The following is an 8983-nucleotide window of genomic DNA, read 5'->3' as shown; positions in this document are numbered from 1 at the left end:
TTTGTGATCTATTGTTTGACCCTTGTGTTCTTTAGGACTATGTTAATTTCCACGTATTTGTAAATTTCCCAAATTTCCTTCTGTTATTGATTTCTAATTTCATTTCATGTTGTCAGAGAACATATTTTGTGTGATATTAGTCATCTTAGATATTTTGAGGTTTGTTTTATTGGCCTAGCATATGATCTATCCTGGAGAATGTTTCATGTGCCCATGAGAACGTATATTTTGCTTTTTTTTTCCTTGGCCGCACCATGCAGGATGTGGGATCTTAGTTCCCTGAACAGTGATCAAACCCACATCCCTTGCATTGGAAGTGCAGAGTCTAAACAACTGGACTGCCAGGGTAACCCCTGTATTTTGCTTTTGTTAGGTGGAGTGGTCTGTAGATGTCTCCTTCCCTTCTCTGTGTTATTGTTATACATATTATGTCCATATATACTATAAACCCAACAATAAATTCTTATAATCCTACTTTACATAATCCTATGTCTTTTAAAGATTCTGTGAGAAAAAAGTGGAGTAATTATATATTTATAAAATTATACTAAACTTTTTTTAGCATTTCTGATTCTATTTTTCTTGTGGATTTGAGTTACCATCTGGTGTCATTACCTTATTCCCAAACAGCTTTGTTCCCACCTCCCTCCTCAGTGCTGTTATTGTCAGATAACATTTTGACAAAATGTTGACACATATTTCTATAAGTGAAAAGCCTAAGAATACAGTTATATACATATATCCTAGGTAATTACGTTTTAAACAAGAGAAGAAAAGAAGGGAAATATGCAATTATACTGTCTTTTGAAATTATCCATCTTTACTGACACTTTGTTTTTCACATGGATTTGAATTACTATCTTGTGTCATTTGTTTTCAGTCTGAAGAACTTATTTTAGTATTTCTTATGTCAGGCTTGCTAGCAATATATTTTTTCAGCTTCCCTTAATTTTGAAATATCTTTGTTTTGAAAGACAGTTTTGCTGGATATAGAATTCTTGGTTGACAGGTTTTTTACTTTAAGCACTTTGAATACCATCTTGTGGCCTCCATTGTTTCTGATGAGATGTCAGCTGTCAATCTTATATGTGATGAATTGTTTTCCTCTTGCTGTTTTTTAAGATTTTCTCTTTATCTTTGACTTTCAATGTCGTGACTATGATATATCTCAGTCTGGATCTCTTTATGTTTATCCTACCTGAAGTTCATCGTGCTTCTTGGATGTACAGATTAATGTCTATGATCAAATTTGGGAAAATTTCAGCCATGACTCCTAATAATTTTTATGCCCCCTTTTCTCTCTTTTCTCCATTATGCATATGTTGGTGCACTAAATAGTGTATCACATTAGTCTGAGGTTCTGATTATTTTTCTTGTTTTTCAGATTGCATTATCTCTATTGAATCCGTCTTCAAGTTCACCAGTTCGTTCTTCTGCCAACTCAAATCTGTAGAAAGCCCCAGTGAATTTTTCATTTTGGTTATTGTACCAGAATTTTCAGCTCCAGAATTTTTATTTGGTTCTTTTATATAATTTCTCTTTATTGGTATTCTCTATCTGATGAGACATTGTCATCAAGTCTTCTTCTTTTTTTTTTTTTTTTTTTTTTTTTTGGCCATGCTGCATGGTTTGTGGGATCTTAGTTCCTGGACCAGGGATTGAACGCAGGCCATGATAGTGAAAGAGCTGAGTCCTAGGGACTTCCCTGGTAGTCCAGTGGGTAAGACTCTGCACTCCGAATGCAGGGGGCCTGGCTTCGATCCCTGATCAGGGAACTAGATCCCACATGCATGCCACAACTAAGAGTTTGCATGCCACAACTAAAGATCCCACATGCCTCAACTAAGGAGACTGCATGCTGCAACTGAGACCCAGCACAGCCTAAATAAATAAATAAATAAAAACCTGAGTCCTAATCACTGGACTGCCATTGAATTCCCAAGTCTTCTTTTAATTCTTTAAGCATGGTTTCCTTTAGTTCTTTGAAAATATTTATAATGGTTGCTTCTTTTCCTATGTATGGGTGACACTTTACTTTTTTGTGTGTGTGTCAAATAGTTTTTGCTGAAAACTGGATGTTTTAGATATTATACTAGCAACTCTAGATACCAATTCTCTCCATCCCCCAGGAATTGATGCTGTTCTTTGCTTGGTCATTTATTTGTTTAGTGACTTGCTGAACTAACTCTGTGAAGTCTATTTTCCCTGCAGTGTGAAGCTTCTGATGTCCCTACTCAGATTTTGTCTTGCTTTTATATTTTAGTCTGGCTTCCCAGGGGTCACCCCTGGGTCAGCATAAGCCACTTATTGGTCAATAGGTGTGCTTAAGCCCCCTTGAACAGTTCTATTTTTTACCCTTTACCATTGGATGTATGTGTGGTTTGGATGCTGCTATCACAGCTTGAGGATCCTTTTTTTTGGCCTATGTTCAGCCAGAGACCAGTAGCTTGGATTGTCCTGCTCTGATCTCTCCTAAGAATGTTCAGCCTTGGCCATGCACACAGTCTTCCAAACTCCTTTAACTTTTATATTAAAGCCTGACTTCCTAGGCATTGCCTCTGCATGAGAGTAGCTTATTGTTCAACTAGTGTTTGGTCAGAAGTTCTGCTTAAGGCCCTTGTGCCAGAGGCTTCCACATTGTGCTTTTTGTGCAGACTGGAAAGTGTTTCCAAGACTGCTCACATCCTGCTGCGACTGCTCCTAAGTGGGTGAAGCCTAATGCTTGTATACAGACTTCCTGACACCTATGGTTGACTGTGATCCCTGGAGAATTTTTCTTGGCTGTCTCTTTCCCTGGTTTTCTCTATCAAACTTCTGGTTGCTCTGCCATTTTGTTTGTTGCTGCTAGTATCATGGAGCTATGAGTGCCTTCTTAATCGCTCTCAACCAATATCTCCCTTGTTTTCAACAACACCCTTAGCATGAAATGTTCCAGCCTCTCCTCCAAATAAAATCAGTCCCCCTCGGACGGAGCTGGGAGCTCTTAGTCCTTATGGTCGGACTCTCCCCTGGAGAGAATCTCTGCACCACCGCACAGGATCTAGGCTTAGGGACAGCAACCCACTTATCCTCAACTGAACATGTCTTCTCTAAAAGTGGGCTCTGGGCTAAAAGGAGCTCCTGGTCTTCTTGGCTTGCCCCTCTTGGTGTGGAACCTCCCCCCATAAGCAATCTGGGGTGGGGATTGCGGTCCCAGGATTCTCAGCCTGTGCACCTGGAGTACAGCCTCTGCTCTACTGGTAGGGTCTGGGGGGAGTCCCTCCTCTTCTTGGCTGCACCAAGTAGGGTGCCTGGAATAGCATTTCTGTAAGGTGGAGCTGACAGGGGAGGGAGTGGGTTGTAGCTCAGTTGCCAAAGAAATCTTATTATTGAGATTTAGGTTTTCTTGAATGAATGTTTCTCCATTTGCTGTATGCCCTTAGGACAATTTCCAGAGACTTTTAATTATTGTTTTTAATAATTTTCTCCAGTTAAATGGTTGTTTTGTTGGGGGGGGGAGTCCACCATGCCCTTCACTCCAACATTCCAGAAATAGATTCACTTCTGTGATTTTTTACTGTATTTTCATCCAGCAATGTTGAATGCATAGGCTTTATTGGTCTCTCAGCTATTGTGTATATTTCTCTAGTCAAGACTGCCTGATAACTTAACCTGTAAGATGTCCTAGCAGTTTTTTCATATCTAATTTTAAAAGATGGGAGAAATAAATTTGGTCTTTCAAATATTTAAATCATTCAATTCCCTGAAATTCAGAAGTATTGGTCTTAAAGTGATAATGCAACTTAAGTGGCACAGTAGTACTGACAATGTTCTATTGCGTAAGATACAACAAACTAAAGTAAGATTTTAACATTGTGGAAGACAAAATGCACTGGACAATTAAGATGATTCTGTTCAGCCTATTGCACTAGGGGAAAGGGTTCAAAGAAGTGGAAGGGGGTCTGGGACTTTATAGAGGCAGATAAACAAGGGAGTCATGAAAAAGGGTGGAGGCAGGTCCAATCTGCAAGCACAGGGTGGTCCTTCACAATTAGCCATCTCCCAGAACATTAGAGGGTCAATGTGGTTATTCCCCTCAAATTTCAGCTGTTGCTGAACTCAGAGGCAATCATAAACCTCCTGTGTAGGTGAAGAAGGGTCCAAGTGTTTACATCTCAGGCATTCTTGTTGGTGTTTTGTAAAACCATTTGAACCATCTGTTGGAAGGTCGTGGCGAAGGTCAGTTCTTTCAGGGCCCTAGAGATCAGACTTCTTAAAAGAGGGAAACCTAAATGAAAAAGGAATATAAAAGCTGTATGAAAGTAAGAGCCCCAGATTGAACACTGAAAGTAACTAGTCCAGCAGATTCTAAGAGGTCAGTGCAGGAAAATCTTTCAGCTATGCAGTAGCACTGATTATTGGGCCTCTTAAAGCCCCCTTGCTAGATGTCAATGCTTTTGGTGATGCTGTTCACAGTCTTGGTTGCCTCCATACAGGACACGTGTGACCCGAGCCTTCGGCCCACCTGTCCAGGCAAATCCAGCTCATGAAATGTCTGCTGCAGCGATAACTCCTTCCAGGTTTGTAACAAGTCACCAGGCTTCTCCAGATCCTGGGGAAATGGCCAGGTGATCCAGAGACCCAACAGGGATCTAGCTGGTCAGGCTTCAGCCTTAGTGATGCCAAGTTGGGTGGGAAGGAGGAAAACTGGAAACATTCATTTGGAGGGTTGTTGCCAGATGCTGACACAAACTGTAAACACTGAAAATTTAGTAAGGTTTGACAATTTGGGAAAGGTAGCAGGGTCCAGTTCAATGTGCAAGTAGGTACCAGAACTGATTCTTCCAGTGTCAAGGAAGTCAATTAAATCTCTACCAGATAAGGGCTTCCCTGGTGGCACAGTGATTAAGAATCCACCTGACAATGCAGGGGACACAGGTTCGAGCCCTGGTCTGGGAAGATCCCACATGCTGTGGAGCAACTAAACCCGTGCGCCACTACTACTGAGCCTGCACTCTAGAGCCCGTGAGCCACAACTACTGAAGCCCACGTGCCTAGAGCCCATGCTCTGCAACGAGAAGCCACCACAATGAGAAGCCTACGCACCTCAACGAAGAGTAGCCCCCGCTCGCCGCAACTAGAGAAAGCCCACGCACAGCAATAAAGACCCAACGCAGCCAAAATAAATAAATAAATGTTTAAAAAAAAACATTTACCAGATAAGACAAAGTTTGCACCTCCATCAGTTACCTACAATTTACAAAGGAAGTGCAAAGTGGCTCAAAGACAATTAACAGGGCTGGAATCTGAATACCTAGAAGAATGCGCAGTGCATAGTTTTCTACTGAAACACAATTTTTGCGCTCAGGTCTCTAATATCAAAGATATACTAATCTTGCCTGCAAAATACGTCTGGTCTCATTAGATCTGGCCTGGTGTTTTCATAGATGCAGCAAGAATGGTAATTTACCTCAGGCCTTCCTAAGTTCGCTGTACTGCAAGTTTTCCTAAGGAATCTCAGAGTGCACCTTTTTTTTTTTTTTTTTTTTTTTTTGGCTGAGCTGGGTCTTTGTTGCTGTGCACAGGCTTTCTCTAGTTGTGGCGAGCGGGGGTTACTCCTCGTTGCGGTGCGCGGGCTTCTCATTGCAGTGGCTGCTCTTGTTGCGGAGAGCGGGCTTTAGTGGTTGCAGTATGCAGGGGCTCCGTAGTTGCGGTGCAGGGGCCCTAGGGCACGTGGCCTTCAGTAGTTGCAGCACGCGGGCTCAGTACTTGTGGCACATGGGCTTAGTTGCTCCACACGGCATGTGGAATCTTCCCAGATCAGGGATTGAACCTGTGTCCCCTGAATTGGCAGGAGGATTCTTAACCTCTGCACCACCAGAGAAGTCCTCAGACTGCACTTTTTTTTTTTTTTTTTTTTTGCGATACGCGGGCCTCTCACTGTTGTGGCCTCTCCCGTTGCAGAGCACAGGCTCTGGACGCGCAGGCTCAGCGGCAATGGCTCACGGGCGTAGCCGCTCCACGGCATGTGGGATCTTCCCGGACCTGGGCACAAACCCGTGTCCCCTGCATCTGCAGGTGGACTTTCAACCACTGCGCCACCAGGGAAGCCCCAGACTGCACTTTTAAAAAAGCTTCTTGAGGCTAGGAAACCAAGCAAAGAACTGCCACCAGATCTCACTGCAGTACCTATAGACTTAGGTGAATTCCTCTCTTCTCAAGGTTCCCAAGATATCTTAAGGTTCCTGGGCCTGCCAGGAAGTGACCTTCCTTACTCACCTGTAAGGCTAGGAGACCTGTAAGCCAGGAAACAGGCTGGTGTTCCAAAGAGGGTTTTGTAAGCATTGGCTCCATAAAGTCAACCTTAGCTTCTTAAAAGTGTCTGGTCATATCTGGTTAAATGATCATCATGCTCAAGTATGATATTCCAGGCAAGGCTTTGGTTCCATAACCAATATTTCCAGCTACATCCATTAACAAGGAAGACAATCTTACTGAATTTACGATAACAACTTATACTGCTATGAAAATAAGAGAACTCAGTAAAGAGTTTCTACAGGTAGGAGTTCCTACCTGTACGGGTCAGGTAGGAAAAATAAGATATCATTTTATAAATTGCACATTTCTGTTTATAAAATCATAGTCTACTATATTGTTATGAGTTGCAGATAACTTCAAAGAACAGAGGAAGGAGTTCCTTATATATCCAAATAATTTTCAAAAGTTAAAGACTGGATGAGAGTTCATTACAAGAATAGTGCAATTGACAAGGAAATCTGGATATTTCTGCAGCATGCAAAACAAGATAATTAAGTCAACCCCCCCAATTTAGATAAAATAATTATATACATAATTAGCCCTATTTTCAAAGAAGAATAAACAAGAACAAATGCTCTGTGATTTTCCAGGTATCCTCAGGGAAATTCAAAGACAGTTTTAGGTGTAAAAGATATCCTGAAAGAACATCATTCTCAAATATGACATTCCAGGTGAGATTTTGGAATTTTGTTATTTCATTTTATTATACATTTAGGATTCAATATGAGAACATAAAAATCAAAGTTATCAGATTTAAGATAGGAATCAAATCATGGGTACCTGAGAAACAATATTTGGCTATTCATTTCAAAGTGACAATAAAACATTAAAAAAAATAGACAGTAATATGACTGCAAAGAACCTTAGCCCATTCTTAAATGAGAAACTCTGTTTTCTATTGATAAATAATCAAAGACATAATAAATGAATATAAACCAAAGAAGGCTATTCTGGTAAGATACAGAATTGTTGTTGTCTAGATAGATTAAATAACAGAATAAGTGATACTTGATGTTGTAGGTGAAGGTAATAAACAGTAAACCAAGGAAACAAGCCTATCAAATTAAGCAAACTTTGCCAAGATTTTAACTTTTCAAATTCAGGTATTATAAATCAAGGTGAATAAAATTCATTTCCAAACTTTGTCTTTCACTGCACCCTTTCATATTCCAGGACAAATGGACACTGTACTCTAGACCAGTCTCAAGGTGTCTTAGCTCATTCAGGCTGCTATAACAAAATACCACAGACTACGTGGCTTACAAACAACAAGAATGTGTTTCTCACAGTTCTAGAGGCTGGAAGTCCAAGATCAAGCACCAGTGTGGCGTGGCGAGGGCCTTCGTCCGGGTGGCAGATTTCTCCTTATACATGCACCTGACTGAAAGGGGTAGGGAGCTCCCTGGAGCCTCTTTTATAAGAGCACTAATTCCACTCATGAGTTAAGCACCTCTCAAAGGCCCTACCTGCTAACAGCATCATCTCTGGAGGACAGGATTTCAACATAAGAATTTTAGGGGGCATTTTCAGACCCTAGCACTGGGGGTCCACATGGTCAGAACTAATTCTATAATATTACTAAGATATTAACGTGCAATGTTAATTGTTCCTACTGTCAAATGAATCAATGAGTAAGTTTTCATTTCAAAGTTTTCTCAGTTTCCGCTTCCAGTATAGTAAATGTCAATAGTTAAACCACAGAGAAAGCTTTTCTCGGTCCTCAATAAGCTTGAAGAGTGCAGAAAGGGGATGGAGACTAAAAAAAAAAAAAAAAAAGAATCACTTCTTTAGGACAAAACTACTGTTTTCCTTGAAAAATAGATATATGTACTCAGTTGTGTTTCTCCAAAATTCTTTCTACTTAGTCTAAACCACATATTAATGATACTTTTTACCAAAGTAACTAACTCCCAGTTGAGAGATAACAGGGTGGACAATCGTGCACTGTCTGTCACACAGCAGCTCTTTATCGCAGACTAGCAGCTGTGTGTGGCCTTACACCTTACAAAATGCAAGAAATGAGCGGAAATGCGCATGTTCATTACAGACCCAAAGATACAGCCCTCTGCAGCAAATAAAAATAAGAAGCAAAGGAATGCAAAATTTAGGGAATTCCCTGGTGGTCCAGTGGTTAGGACTCGGCACTTTCACTGCCAGGGCCTCGGTTTGATCCCTGGTCAGGGAACTAAGGCAAGCTGTGTGGCAAATACATACATAAATTAATTAATTAATTAAGCTTAGTAACAATGTTTCAGCATTCTCTTACTTGGAGATGATCTAGGTATTTTTGCTTAATTAACTCAATACACTATAAGTACAAGGATTAAGTTACCTAAACATCTTGGCAATTATCTTCAAGAAAAGTAATTATTGTTGAAATAAAGTTTGTCAGAATAATGATTTGATTTGGTTAGATACAAACAGGTGTTTCATAATCTTCAACAGTTAGTGTAAGTAATGCTAGCTTATTTGATCACTAAAGTTGCATAAATTTAAGAAGAATATACCCAAGTAGAATAAAAATGTAAGCACTTAATGGTCAGAGAAGACATAGCTGTTTTTATTAAACTAAAAATATTAAGCTAGTCTCATTTGCCTAAATAATGTGAACTTATTCTTAAAACATTTCTGAGTTAATTTCTGTAAGAATGTATTTTTTCTTTCTGTTCTTTGAAAGTATTAGAAG

The sequence above is a fragment of the Mesoplodon densirostris genome, chromosome 8 (assembly GCF_025265405.1).
Source record: "Mesoplodon densirostris isolate mMesDen1 chromosome 8, mMesDen1 primary haplotype, whole genome shotgun sequence".
Lineage (NCBI taxonomy): Eukaryota > Metazoa > Chordata > Mammalia > Artiodactyla > Ziphiidae > Mesoplodon > Mesoplodon densirostris.
The sequence above is the reverse complement of the archived record's forward strand: the minus strand, read 5'-3'. Positions refer to the sequence as shown.